The 14,655-nt window shown below is 40.1% G+C and overlaps 1 pseudogene; it reads right to left on the bottom strand.

Annotated features, from left to right (window-relative positions):
* Positions 1–2,185: 2,185 nt before the first annotated feature.
* Positions 2,186–3,947, bottom strand: Nt5c2-ps2 (5'-nucleotidase, cytosolic II, pseudogene 2; annotated as a pseudogene).
* Between the last annotated feature and the right edge of the window lie 10,708 nt (positions 3,948–14,655).

Genomic DNA, 14,655 nt, shown 5'->3' with positions numbered 1-14,655 from the left:
AGATTCTCCAATTTTTTGCTTCCAACACACTGATGAGAGCTACAGTAACATACACTACAACACTGGGTCTTGAATGGGTGCTGGGGACCAGAGCTTTATTCCTCATGGTTGCTCAGCAATTGCTTTATTATTGAACCACTTTTTGGCCCTCTTGTGAATTCTTTATAGCTTTTTGTAAATGTAGCATTTATTTCATCAGATAAAGGGATGAGATGAGAGCCATACCCAAATGCACAGCTTAGGCTGATCTCAGAGCATTTCTTTCTCTAACTATCCCTAGACCTAGGCCTGACAACTTCTAGCCTCAGTACAATCTAATCCTCCAAGCTGACTTATTGATTCTGGCTTCTGACTTCTGACTGAATTGCTCTTCTTGGCCTCATATCAACTTTGGCAATGTGTTCTAATCTTCTGGCTTCTCAGTTTCTGACTTATTCTGTCTTCATCTCTGTCTAGCTTGATCTCTTTGCAGCCTGTCTCTGTAAAGGTGCCCATAAACATACTCATTCTTCTTTCTCTTTCTTCTTAAGTAGCCTCTCTTTCCCCTGCTGCTTTCATGTGTGTTGGTTGAACCTATTTCTGACTCATTCTGTCATATCTTTCTCTGATTCATCATTTTTTCTGCCTCTCAACTAGACATCATTTTCAAACATGTCTGATTCCTTCTACAAACCAACCTTACTTTCATTGTTAGGGATCGAAGGCATGAATTAAAGACCTGTCTATATTCCAGCCAGATTTTACTGTTTTCCAGTGTATGTCTGCATTCCAGATGGATAACATAGACCTAGAAGGCCTTAGATATGATACCTTTACAGAGCAGCTATGTTGCTGGATTAAAAGTTTTTTACAATTTTCTTGTGAATTTTGTGTGGTCCCTCTTTCTCTCCTCATAGAAATGTTTTAATCTTGATAAAATATTTATATGCCAACATACTAGCATGATCCAATAATAATAGAATTTTAAAAGATCTTTTATTTCTTTGTTTCAGTGAAAAAATCTTTATACCTATGAAACACTGTGCATATAAGCATGTTTTTAACTAAAAGTGGTACAGATATAGTTAGCAATTTTGATACCAAACCTAAAGCCATCTGAAGACCATGGCTATGACCGTTGATAGTTGTACTACACAAGGGCCAGTGGCAGTATTAGACATACACTTTACTGAATCCTAGAGCAGCCAATACCCTAGTGACCAGGGCCAAGAATGGAAGAAAACAAACGAAAGTTAGAGCAAGATCTGTAACACTAGGCTGCTGTTGGAAGTCACAGCCTTCATGTTTACAGGCCCCTGCTTTATTCAGAGCCAGAGGTCATTTCCCAGTCAAGTGAACTCATTCCCTCTGTACCATTTGCTGTAGAGCCTTCCCATCTCTGTGGCTGGGAGCAGGATGCTTCTGCAGGCCACGCTGCTGAAGGCAGCTCTGGCTGTAACAGTGACTGCTGTTCTGGGAACTTGCTCCTTTGTACTCTTCAGCTACATTCCCCAAAAGGATTGTTTTTATGTAACAAAAAGTATTAGGGGTTGGGGATTTAGCTCAGCGGTAGAGCGCTTGCCTAGCAAGCGCAAGGCCCTGGGTTCGGTCCCCAGCTCCGAAAAAAAGAACAACAACAAAAAAAAAGTATTTGTGCTACCAACTTTTAAAAAATGTAGCAAGATGAGGACTTTTGCCTCAAATTCAAATCCCCGCAGTCTAGAATCACCCTATAGCAAGGAAAACCACAAAGGCACAGCACCAGCATCGCCAGGGACGAGGAAACCCTAAAGTTAACAGAAGGGAACTTGACCTCAACAGAGGCTGACTACACTTGATAATGAAAGCATGTATTTCTCCACTGGTGAGCAACAGTATGACGCACAGGCCAGGCCGGATTGGAGCAATGGTACAGTTTGTACGCAACATTTGTGGGTCTCCTCTTCCCATCAGCCCCTCTGCTCTGACCCCTTTACTACCTTCATGCATACAGATGACACGCGGACGACAGGCACAGAAACCATCCCAAGCCACGTGGTGCCGTCTGCATGCATTCCACCTCACTTTACCTGCTCTTCCTATGCAGTTTTTAACCATCTGCAGAGAATACAGATACATAAAACCGAAGTAGCTATGATTAGAATTATTTAAAGCCTTCAGAAACGTACTTTCCAAACGTGCTTCTGATGGAATCCTCCCAGCCTCCCTAACAATCCAAACAAGACCACCCTTTGCCCCATGAGTCTGTCAGTCTTGATGGGTGTTCAGGGTTTTTAGTCTGCTCTTCCTCTTCCTCATCCTCATCTTCATCGTGGCAGTGTGTAATCTCTTAGGGAACCAGTGGGAAGAGGTTGGGAGGCTTGATCTCACTAATGGACCTCGTGAGCTGGTGTCGCTTATAGTCAGTGTCTTTGAAATCCCCTGAGGTGTGGTTGCGGGTGGCGAGAGGAAACTCCATCTCATTGATATCCGTGTATGTGCTCCACCTTGATTCGTGCGGCATCAAGACATGGGCAGCTCTGAAGAGGTAGCTGAATGGATAGTACAGCAGGTTGATGAAGGACGCTTCGTAGAGGTCAGCGTACCGCATCACGTGGCTAGCAAAAAGCATCTAACCAGAGCCACTGCGGAACAGGCTTCCCATCATCCAGTAGCACATGTCCATGTCACGAGTCACTTTCTTGATCCGTCTCTGGGTGGAGTTGCTGTCTGGGCGCTCATTGCTGCTGCTATCCATGTGCTTGCAGAGTTCAGCCAAGAAAATATCCAAACTTTGAAGTTCGTCAAAAAGTGAACTTTTGTCAGCCCAGACGTCCAGCTCATGTGCAAGCTCGGGAATCACCAATGTCTACCCTTGCCATTTCTTTGACTTCAAAATGTCTCCAAAAATGTGATCTCCAATATACAAAATGTCTTTGCCCTTAGCTCCCAATCGGTCACAGATTGTATCAGGTGAACCTCCTGAGTAGACGATGCCATGCTGCAGGGGGACAGTGTAGGTACCAATTTTCAGTTTTCAGTGTCCACCTGACACAGCACTGTGCCTTCTCCAAAAAAGAGCGGTTTCCGTGCATCCACCAAAATCAGATCAAAGTAGGACTGCCACGGCCGATGGGAGCTCCCAGGCTTGGGGCCATGTGGGAAATCAAACAGGTAAGCCATGATTTTATCTGTGTATTTATAGTCACTGTTAGGGGCCAGAAACACTTTCCCCACTTCCTTCATTCGGCTCAGAAGCAACCGCAACTTGCCATCTTTGACTACATACTTCTCAAGATTTTCAACTCTTACGGAGTTAAGGGAACCCTTGTAATGGACCTAGTCCACTGCGTCTCTTACATCCTGGAACATACTCCAGTAGGACATGAAAAGGTCCCCATCTTTAAATCCTGTGTCACAACTGGTATATCTGGGACAATTAGTAAAAAGTTCTACTAGGCAGGTCAACAGGTAGGTCTCTGGAAGGTCGAATAGTGTGTTCAGAATGTAAAACTGTTCAGTATCATCTCATGGGATAAATTTATTTGGATACTGCTCTCTAGTTTCTGGTCCTCTTATGAAGTTAAATCCATGTGCACAAACGAAGAGGTTTCCATAGGCATCAACTTTCAAGAGATTTCCATAGAGTGTGTCAAAGACGAGCCCTCTGGTAGGGAATGTAGAATCGTATGCAAAGTTGAGCTATCCTGAGGATAGCTGATGGAAACTAATCTCTCCACAGTAAGCTCAAAGCCAAGGGATTCATATTCCGGAGACTTGTACACAGCCAGGGTATAATCCATGTTAAACCCAAAACACTTTATTTTTTCCATGGCTAAACTTCGGTTCACAAACACCCGGTGATAGGCTTCTCGATGGTACTCTTTCAGGGCATGCTTATCCATGTTAGCAGGCACCTCTGCTGCGTTCTGTAGGCGGTCACTCCAGGAAGTGATCATTTTATTTGTAGGATGAGTTCGGCCCCACTGCATGGCAGCAATCCTAGCGCGCAACTCAAGATCTTTTATTTCTACTATAATCTCTATTTCTCTGTATGCTTTTCTGTCTAAATCATTGTGGACACTCTTCTAAGTTTTGGGTTATTTCATTATTTCAGTAAATTTCAAAATTATCTATTTATTTATTTATACATCTATTTATTTGTTTATTTATTTATTTATTTATTTAGTGCATTTTGGGAGAATTGTGGGGTACCTGAAATGTGGAGATCAGAGGACAACTTGTGACATTAGGATTTCTCTACCGTGTGGACTCTGGGGCTCAAACTCAGGTTTAAAGACAAGAACCTTTACTTACTGAATAATTTAAATGCCCACGAAACTTTTTAAAATGTGATAGTATTTTAATCACATTAAATAGGTATCGTGTGCTCATTGTGTAAGTTTGGATGGCATAGTCAATTTAAACAAAAAATAAAAAAAATGTCCATATGAATACATATTTTGATGATACTTTCAAAAGTTAGATTTTAACTTCTTCTTTAGTTTTGGCTGGTAGCTATATTAAAAAAATAAATATATCCTCACCAAAAAACCCTCCTTTATTAGGTAACTCATTATAATTATTTCATGTACATTTTTAATCCTTGGTTTTTCCAATAAAACAACATTATCATCAAAGACAAAATCACAATTTCAAACACACTGGTTACATTTCAGTCAAGCCCCTTAGAAGGCATTCTGCTGTGGTGTGCATGTGTGTGTGCATGTGCGCGCGTGTACGTGTGTGTGTGTGTGTGTGTGTGTGTGTGTGTGTGTGTGTGTAAGACAAGTCTCAGTCTATAGCCTTGGATGACCTAGAATTCACCATGTATAGCGGACCAGCACTGAATTCATGGTGTTTCTCTTACCTGTGCTTCCCCAGTATTGGGTTTATGGATGTAAGATACAAGGTATGACTGTCAGCAGTATCTAACACAGTAGATATTTTCATCCTTCTTTTAATCCCTTTATTCCTTTCTTTCTTTCTTTCTTTCTTTCTTTCTTTCTTTCTTTCTCTCTCTCTCTCTCTCTCTCTCTCTCTCTCTCTCTCTCTCTCTCTCTTTCTTTCTTTCTTTCTTTCTTTCTTTCTTTCTTTCTTTCCTATCTAGCCCTACCTCATCTGGGTTTCTCCCAACATGATCTACTTTAATACATAAAAGAATCCCTAGATATGTTTCTGGTCTCCAATAGCTCAGCAGTCAGTCCACAATTGTCCTGAAATAATAAAAGATTTTAGGGCAGTATATTTTTTTAAATAGCATATCCCCCTTTAAGGTTCACTAATCAAAAAAATTCAAATTCTAAAGATCCATTGCCTATTCCTTGTTCCCATGCAAACTGCTGGCCTCCCACATAAATCTTTGTTGGACTTTTTAGACAATAGAGGAGGGACCCCATACCAGTTCCCTTTTCTGATCTGTCTGCCCCACTAACAAGCAGCATCCTGCAGTGTTCACAGCTTTCTGCCTTGATGAAGAAAGACCATGGGGCTCAAGACCCTTATCTACTTATTGAATGCTTCAGGAATGACAGCAAGTAGACATATCTATCACTTGAAGTTTTGCTTCTTAATAATGTATACGTACCATTGAGTTTTTAAAAGTAGATTTTATGATATTTAAGAATATCAGTAAGGCTACCCATGTTTGTAGGTATTTTTTATTTTTTCTTATTTTATTATAACATATAATTTGTAAATATTAGAAGACTTAAAATGAACACATAAACAGCCAAATTCAACATGCAAATATACTAAGTGCCAGAAAACTGGTGTTCACTTTAAGAATTCTTAGTATTTCAATTAACAGTCTTAGAGTCTATCGCAATGGAATCTAACCTAATGGTTTTCAAATTCAATGAAACAGTTCCTATTTGATTGAGATTCAAATTACTGAAGACATAGTTCATATCAAAATCAATTAGGAGATTTGCAGAGACAAGTTCAGAACACGCTGCTCCATCAAAGAGTCCTGGTCGTCTACCCGGCGCTGTGCCAGGGAGGGGATTAGAATTAGTGCAACTGCACACTTAACAGCCGCTGGATAGAGACCTTAACAAAGGTTGAGAAAGCAAGGTACATTGAAATCTTCCAAAGCAGACAACACGAGCTCTTTGTCCCACACGGCACTGTACATTCCCAACACAAAGACACAGCACTTGTAACAACCTCAGATGACCATGCAGCTGTACTGGCCAATGCTTTCGCTGTAGACGCAGAAATTGAGGTCTTAAAAGAATATAAATTATAAGAGTGTAGAACTTTCCAATACGACATTATCAAATAGGCATTTATAAACGGTGGGAAAGAATGACCCAGGTTAAAGATGAATTGTCAGTACAGAAATCATCAAATGTTTGTGTGTACACATGAATGTGTGTGTGTGCGTGTGTGTGCGTGTATGTGTGCATGTGTCTGTAGAGTCATGCAGTGTATAGTCTGAAAGGAGTTTGGAGAATACAAACCTACTGATGAAATATCTACCACACATGTAAAGGCTAGAACAGCTACTAAATCTTTCACGCTTTATGCTGGCTCAGGGTGGCTATTTGGTCACGTGGAATACTAGTCTAGTAAAATTTCTAGTAAAGGTCTAGTCAGTAGACATTCTTTTGTACTATTTTGATGATAACAAACCTTCACTAACATTTCTATTTAGCCTAAAAATGTATGATGGATACCAAGTTGGATGCTGTGTCTGGGTTTGGGTATATAAGTCTGAATGTATAAACTGTTCAGACAAGGAAAAGTGAATTTAATCCAAGCCTTCAAGGAGACAGGATCTTTAGATAGTTGGCAGGCAGAAAGTCATGATCCTATATATGTTTCAGGGAATACTGATCCTGGTGTTTAAATTGTCACTTTTCAAAGCCTGCAGAGGAAACGTGAAGGTGGAATTTTGAAGTAGAATGTATTTCAGCACGTGTTTTGGGAGGACTTGTTGCAGGCTCATGCTTTGTCAAGGAGTGACACTGAGAAACCAGCTCAGAGTCAGGCTTAGACTCTGCTCCCTTTCTGTTCCTGTTATATATATATGAATAATGTAACTTCTGAGAAAACATGTGAAAAATTAATTGAACTGCCTTTGCTTCGTCAAACCAGAACAAAACTTTTTTTTTTCTTTTTTTCGGAGCTGGGGACCGAACCCAGGGCCTTGCGCTCGCTAGGCAAGCGCTCTACCGCTGAGCTAAATCCCCAACCCCCAGAACAAAACTTTTAAACTCAATACCTGATTTCAGAAGGTAAAAGAACCATCTTCAAAATGATACATTAAGAAGTCAAAAGCTACGTCTTGGGTCAGAGAGATGGCCCAGTGGTTAGGAGCACTTCCTGTTTTCCAGAGGGCCTATGTTCACGTCCCAGAACCCACATCAGGCTCCACACAATTGCTTGTAACTCCAACTCCAGTGGTCTGATGTCCTCTTTTGACCTCAATAGGCACCTGAACACACAGGAGCACACACAGACACAACCAAGTTTAAAAATTAAATTAGTCATACTGTATCATAAATTTAATGATATTTTTCATGTCACATTTTAACCTAAATTCTCCTATGTCTCATTAAAATTCATGTTAACTCTTAAAGCTTCCAAAGCTGTATACATCTACACATATACATTTACATATATAAATATATATACATATTTGTAACACTACTTTAATTTTTAACGGAAAAGGAATTATACTGTATATGTGTGTGTGTGTGTATAATGTTTTTCAATTGATACCCTAGACTCATCAACCAGATTAAGAAATAATTTATCCTGAAAGTATTCACCAAGGCATTTATCTTGCCTCAGTGGTTGCTTTCACCTCTACCCCCATTTCTTAGTTAAATACTGAAATTAATATCTCACTATAAGATTCACAAGCATTCATTATTAGAGAGGATGTAACTTACATCCTTGTGTTGGGGTAATTCAAGTGTAATAAGATTAGCTATTTTACACAGACATTTAAATAACTTTCACTTCATTTTAGACTTGGGAAGTAATTATTCCATTTTGAAACAGTTCTATCCTTCCCTCACATTTCTGCATCCCCTTGGTTTCCCCAGCATCCATTTATATGCTTCTGTTTCTAGAATTTTGACTTTTCTACAAACTACATTTGTGCAAGAGAACATACTCATTCTGAATTATGTCAGGCTTGTTTTCTTCAGACATGTTTATGTTCATTTGTGCTGAGGAATACTCAGTACATACTCTTATGTTGATAATATGCCATTTTTATTCTCATTAACCAGTTCATAGATGCACAGACTTAGTGTTTGTAATAGAAAATCTTCCATTTATAGCCACTCTCATTAAAGCTTTGGGGTAAGCATGGTTTGTACTTCTCTTAAAAATCTCATTCTTATGTTTCTGATTAATATGGAGTTTTGGAACAATTGGATACACATAGTTTAAAAAACAAACTAGACACAGAAGTTACATCTGTCTTAAAAATTAATCAGAATGAATTAGATCTAAATTTAAAGGCAAACATCAAAGTTTCTAGAAAGCAACATAAAACTAAATCCAGGTGGCTTTAAGATTGGTGAAAAAGTTTTTAGATTCAACACTAGAAGAATTAGCCCTGAAACAAAATTTTACTGACTTGGACTTCACTATCTAAAATTAAGAGCTCTTCTTTGCCAAAATATACTGTTAGGATGTGAAAATCCAAACAACACACTGTCAGGTCCAAAAGAACCCCAGGACAGATGGCTAACAGCAGTGCCTAGTAGCCTGCCAAAGCACACACTGGCCTCTAGGCTCACCCAGTACACGTAGGCCCTCTCAGTTTTTCTCCTCCACCCCAATCCTCAGTCTTCCAGGAGCTTCAGTTTCCCTTCCCCTAGCTTCTCATTCATATATAGCCACCCCACTCCATTTGGTTCTGTGCTTTCTCGTCTCTGTTCTTGTTTCTCTTGGTCTGCTTGGCCCCCTTTTCTTTTCCCATACTCTCTTCTTTCCTCTCTTCTCTCTTGGCCAGTTCAGCCTGCTGTCCATGTTCAGTCTATCTCTTTCTCTCCTTGTTCTGCATCAGTCTTCCAGATGCTTCTGCTGCACTCTCCCTCATGTGTACAATAAAACCTCCACTCAACCATATTTTGAGCAACCATACATGAGCAGTCAAGTCCTCATTTCATGATCACACATGAAAATAAGATTTTTTTAAAAAAAATTAGTTGAACAGGTAATTGTTTAATTAAATAGGATGTATGAAAGCTTAAAACAAAACGGCAGAAAACATATTAGATGGGCAAAGTTCTGAACAACACTTTGTCAGGAAATAAAGATGTAACAACACAAAAACCTGGCCTCCCAATATATCCAGGAATTTATATGGTAGAATGGCTCACATCTGAAATAGTGGCAATACCAACTGCCAATGTGGCTGTGTGACTGCTCTCCCTGATTGTTGGTGGGAATGTACAAGGGGCTTGTGTCTATAATCACAACACTAGGCAGGTAAAGGTGGAGAGGATCAGTGGTCCAAGGTCACTCTTAGATACACAGAGAATCTGAGGCCAGTCCGAGCTATGTGAGACCTTGTCTCAAAAAAGAAAATGTAAAATAGTTAAAAGTTTAAAATGGTCAAATGTCAAAATGATAATGCCTTTGTATTCACATTTTGTATGTTAAACTATGACAAGATATGAAGAGTTGTAAAGATCTGTTGTAGTAAATGAAATGTGGTTATTTTATTATGTGGAGAGTGATTACCTCAGGGAAATAAAAAGTCCTGGGGATGGGCAAGGGACAGGGAGAAGATTCTAGAACAACTATCCAGTCCTAATTCTAAACATGGGTAACAGTTTGATATACTAGCCTTGAGACTTAAGATTAGAAACCATTTTCTTACAAGGTCAATTAGTTTGTTTCTGTTTACTGTCAATCTCGAGTTTAACTATGAATAAACCTATCTCTAGAATTTTACAGACAAAAGAAAAGATGGTCTTTAGTAATGTACATTGAAAACATCTACATTAGAATCTTTGCATGTCAGTTTCAACAGCTTCAGTCACAGTGCATGAAACTTGAAGCCCCCTGGTCCTTGGGTTATGGAGGAATCTGTCTGTGGAGAGAATTCAGGCAACACTCAAAGGACTCTCCAGTTCTCTCTAGAGCAAATTGTTGAGGGATCCCAGACACAGGACACTCTCTTGCTACCTGTTTGACTATGTGACTCTCCCTGTGGCACATGCTTCTGCCAATGTCATGATGCCCGCACCAAGCACTTATGTACCATGCCTGTCTATTGTTAGCTAAATAATTCTTTTTTTCTCCATGAAGTTTGACAATAGACACAATACCTCAGGTTATTGGACCATGGTAATAAAAAGACTGACCAACAAAACAAAATAATGAGAAATATTTTCCTGGATGGCTTATTAAGATTTTCAGTGAGTCCTTTGGTAATTACATCATACTTACTTCTGAGGTTGCAATGCCCTCTTTACAAGCTGTTTGTAGACTTAAAACAATTTAGGAAATTAGTTTTAGTCTTACAAAGGATTAATCCCTTTCTTTTGTTCTATTAAATTCTATAGTTCTTTCCTTCCTTCCTTCCTTTCTTTCTCTCTTTCTTTCTTTCTTTCTTTCTTTCTTTCTTTCTTTCTTTCTTCCTTCCTTCCTTCCTTCCTTTCTTTCTAATGGTTGGCCCAGATGTCCCATTCTCAGTGATATCTACTAAAATTCATCTATGGCATGTTTTACAGTTGGTGATTCCTGGTGCAGTTCTGTGCTTAGGTTTCATAAGACACTCTCACCTACCTACATCGTTTTGGAGAGTGTAACAGTGTTCTTCCTGAAGGCAAACTTCCACCATCCCTATATTCAAGATAGGGCTGGTCTAAAAACTACTCAAAACTTAGAAGTCAATTTTAAATCCACAATTTTTTCATTGTCATGATTTAAATTGCTTGATGTGAAAGTTTTCTGCTTTCAAGAGTAGCCAACTTAGGCTATGGCAGCTATGAAGAAAAAGGAGTTGCAGAGTCTAGGCTCACAAAGTCCCCTTCAAATGCATCCCCCAAAGACCCAAACTCTCACTGCCTCTGTCTCTTAAAAGTTCCTTTACCTCTTCCCAAGTAGTGCTACAGGCTGCCAAGTAAACCTTTAAAATATGACCCTTGGAGAAAATTGAAGATGGAAGCTATAGTAGATGTCTCTTCTAGACCTTCCAAAGCTGCATGAGATTTTACATGAAAAACTTCCCTCTTCCTATCACTTTTGAATCCCTTCCTCTCCAATATACCAAGGCATCTCCACCTCACGAGGATGATCTTTTGATACATTTTGCAGCTCACAAACCAACAGCATCTTCCCTAACTCTTTGAGCTGAAACTTTATCTTAAAATGTTAACTTAGCATCTTCCTATATTTTTCTACTCCTTATTCTGTTATATTCCAGTCATCCAAGTTCAACATTCTGTGCTCTTAATAAGCATTCACTTCCAAAGTCTTTTTCATATTTACTTGGATAAATTAGAAAAATATAAGTCATTTGTGTAGTATATATCATACCTCCTGATGAGTCATATTTGAGACTTCTTCTTTAGAGGACTGTGGACCTTCATTGTAATTAGAATCTATAAGCAAGAAGAAGAAGAAGAAGAAGAAGAAGAAGAAGAAGAAGAAGAAGAAGAAGAAGAAGAAGAAGAAGAAGAAGAAGAAGAAGAAGAAAGAGAGAAAGGAAGGAAGAAAGAAAGAAAGAAAGAAAGAAAGAGAAAGAAAGAAAGGAAGGAAGGAAGGAAGGAAGGAAGGAAGGAAGGAAGGAAGGAAGAATCTGCTTTCAATTACATCTTGGCAATGATGAACTAGACCCTCAGACTCTGAGCCAAAATAAATCCTTCCTTCCTTGAGTTGCTTTTATCAGGCATTTTATCACAGAAATGATAAAATTAATTAATACCTAAAATCAGGACTGAGAAGGAGACTCAGATGCTATGGTTAATCTGATCAAGTATTTTGAAGGCTTCTAAAATTACATTGTGGGAAGGATATAGAAAAGTTAGCAACTTAGGGCTAGAAAATTCCTAGACTGCTGTAATCAGCACTAAGTGGTCATTTTTGGACCACTCCCACCTGGAAGATGATAATGCTGAGAGAAAATTGGACAGTAAATGGCCAGCTAATGAGCCCTGAGAAGGAAAGATGGATGTTACCTATGGCGAACTTGAATATTAGCAAAGGTACAAAGACAACACCCACCCCAACTACTGAAACCTCAATCTTATAAAAATCCACGTTCATTTGGAGAGTCTAAACTGAAACGATACTAAGAGGGCTCCCCACTTAAAAGTAGCCACCCAATAAACAAGTCTGCAAAGAAAGCCTGAAAGTCACACAAATGCCAAGACAACTGTGGCCCAAGCTGGCAACAGAAATTGGCAGTGTCATTCACATGGGTCTGGTGTCGCCAGCATGAAAACGAGAAAGTTAGGGTGTTATGGAACCTGGTGCTATAGTTCTAAGGAATTCTTGAGGCCAGTCAATATATGGCAAGTTCAGATGCCCTTCAAGGAAACCTGAAAAGGGTACTTCATGAAACCATGAAGAAGGGGGGATTTATGGAGTACTACTCAGCTATTAAAAACAATGACATAGGAAGTCCCACACCCGCGGATCCCGGCCCGCAGCAGCTCTCTGCTCCCAGACCAGGTGAGAGAGAGACCCAACCGCCTGGTGAGGTGGGCACTCCTGAGGCTGCAGAGCAGAAGAGACCACCAACACTGCTCACCCCTGCCCACATCCCTGGCCCAAGAGGAAACTGTATAAGGCCTCTGGGCTCCCGTGGGGGAGGGCCCAGGAGCGGCAGGACCCCTGCCTGAGACACCGCCGGAACCTGAAAGAAACAGACCGGATAAACAGTTCTCTGCACCCAAATCCCGTGGGAGGGAGAGCTAAACCTTCAGAGAGGCAGACAAGCCTGGGAAACCAGAAGAGACTGCTCCCTGCACACACATCTTGGACGCCAGAGGAAAAAGCCAAAGACCATCTGGAACCCTGGTGCACTGAAGCTCCCGGAAGGGGCGGCACAGGTCTTCCTGGTTGCTGCCACTGCAGAAAGCCCCTGGGCAGCACCCCACGAGCGAACTTGAGCCTCAGGACCACAGGTAAGACCAAATTTTCTGCTGCAAGAAAGCTGCCTGGTGAACTCAAGACACAGGCCCACAGGAACAGCTGAAGACCTGTAGAGAGGAAAAACTACACGCCTGAAAGCAGAACACTCTGTCCCCATAACTGACTGAAAGAGAGGAAAACAGGTCTACAGCACTCCTGACACACAGGCTTATAGGACAGTCTAGCCACTGTCAGAAATAGCAGAACAAAGTAACACTAGAGATAATCTGATGGCGAGAGGCAAGCGCAGGAACCCAAGCAACAGAAACCAAGACTACATGGCATCATCGGAGCCCAATTCTCCCACCAAAACAAACATGGAATATCCAAACACACCAGAAAAGCAAGATCTAGTTTCAAAATCATATTTGATCATGATGCTGGAGGACTTCAAGAAAGACATGAACACACTTAGGGAAACACAGGAAAACATTAATAAACAAGTAGAAGCCTACAGAGAGGAATCGCAAAAATCCCTGAAAGAATTCCAGGAAAACACAATCAAACAGTTGAAGGAATTAAAAATGGAAATAGAAGCAATCAAGAAAGAACACATGGAAACAACCCTGTATATAGAAAACCAAAAGAAGAGACAAGGAGCTGTAGATACAAGCTTCACCAACAGAATACAAGAGATGGAAGAGAGAATCTCAGGAGCAGAAGATTCCATAGAAATCATTGACTCAACTGTCAAAGATAATGTAAAGCGGAAAAAGCTACTGGTCCAAAACATACAGGAAATCCAGGACTCAATGAGAAGATCAAACCTAAGGATAATAGGTATAGAAGAGAGTGAAGACTCCCAGCTCAAAGGACCAGTAAATATCTTCAACAAAATCATAGAAGAAAACTTCCCTAACCTAAAAAAAGAGATACCCATAGACATACAGGAAGCCTACAGAACTCCAAATAGATTGGACCAGAAAAGAAACACCTCCCGTCACATAATTGTCAAAACACCAAACGCACAAAATAAAGAAAGAATATTAAAAGCAGTAAGGGAAAAAGGTCAAGTAACATATAAAGGGAGACCTATCAGAATCACACCAGACTTCTCGCCAGAAACTATGAAGGCCAGAAGATCCTGGACTGATGTTATACAGACCCTAAGAGAACACAAATGCCAGCCCAGATTACTGTATCCAGCAAAACTCTCAATTAACATTGATGGAGAAACCAAGATATTCCATGACAAAACCAAATTTACACAATATCTTTCTACAAATCCAGCACTACAAAGGATAATAAATGGTAAAGCCCAACATAAGGAGGCAAGCTATACCCTAGAAGAAGCAAGAAACTAATCGTCTTGGCAACAAAACAAAGAGAATGAAAGCACACAAACATAACCTCACATCAAATATGAATATAACGGGAAGCAATAATCACTATTCCTTAATATCTCTCAACATCAATGGCCTCAACTCCCCAATAAAAAGACATAGATTAACAAACTGGATACACAACGAGGACCCTGCATTCTGCTGCCTACAGGAAACACACCTCAGAGACAAAGACAGACACTACCTCAGAGTGAAAGGCTGGAAAACAACTTTCCAAGCAAATGGTCAGAAGAAACAAGCT

This window comes from Rattus norvegicus, chromosome 1, assembly GCF_036323735.1.
Source record: "Rattus norvegicus strain BN/NHsdMcwi chromosome 1, GRCr8, whole genome shotgun sequence".
NCBI classification, from domain to species: Eukaryota; Metazoa; Chordata; class Mammalia; order Rodentia; family Muridae; genus Rattus; species Rattus norvegicus.
This window is presented reverse-complemented; position numbering and strand designations above follow the sequence as displayed.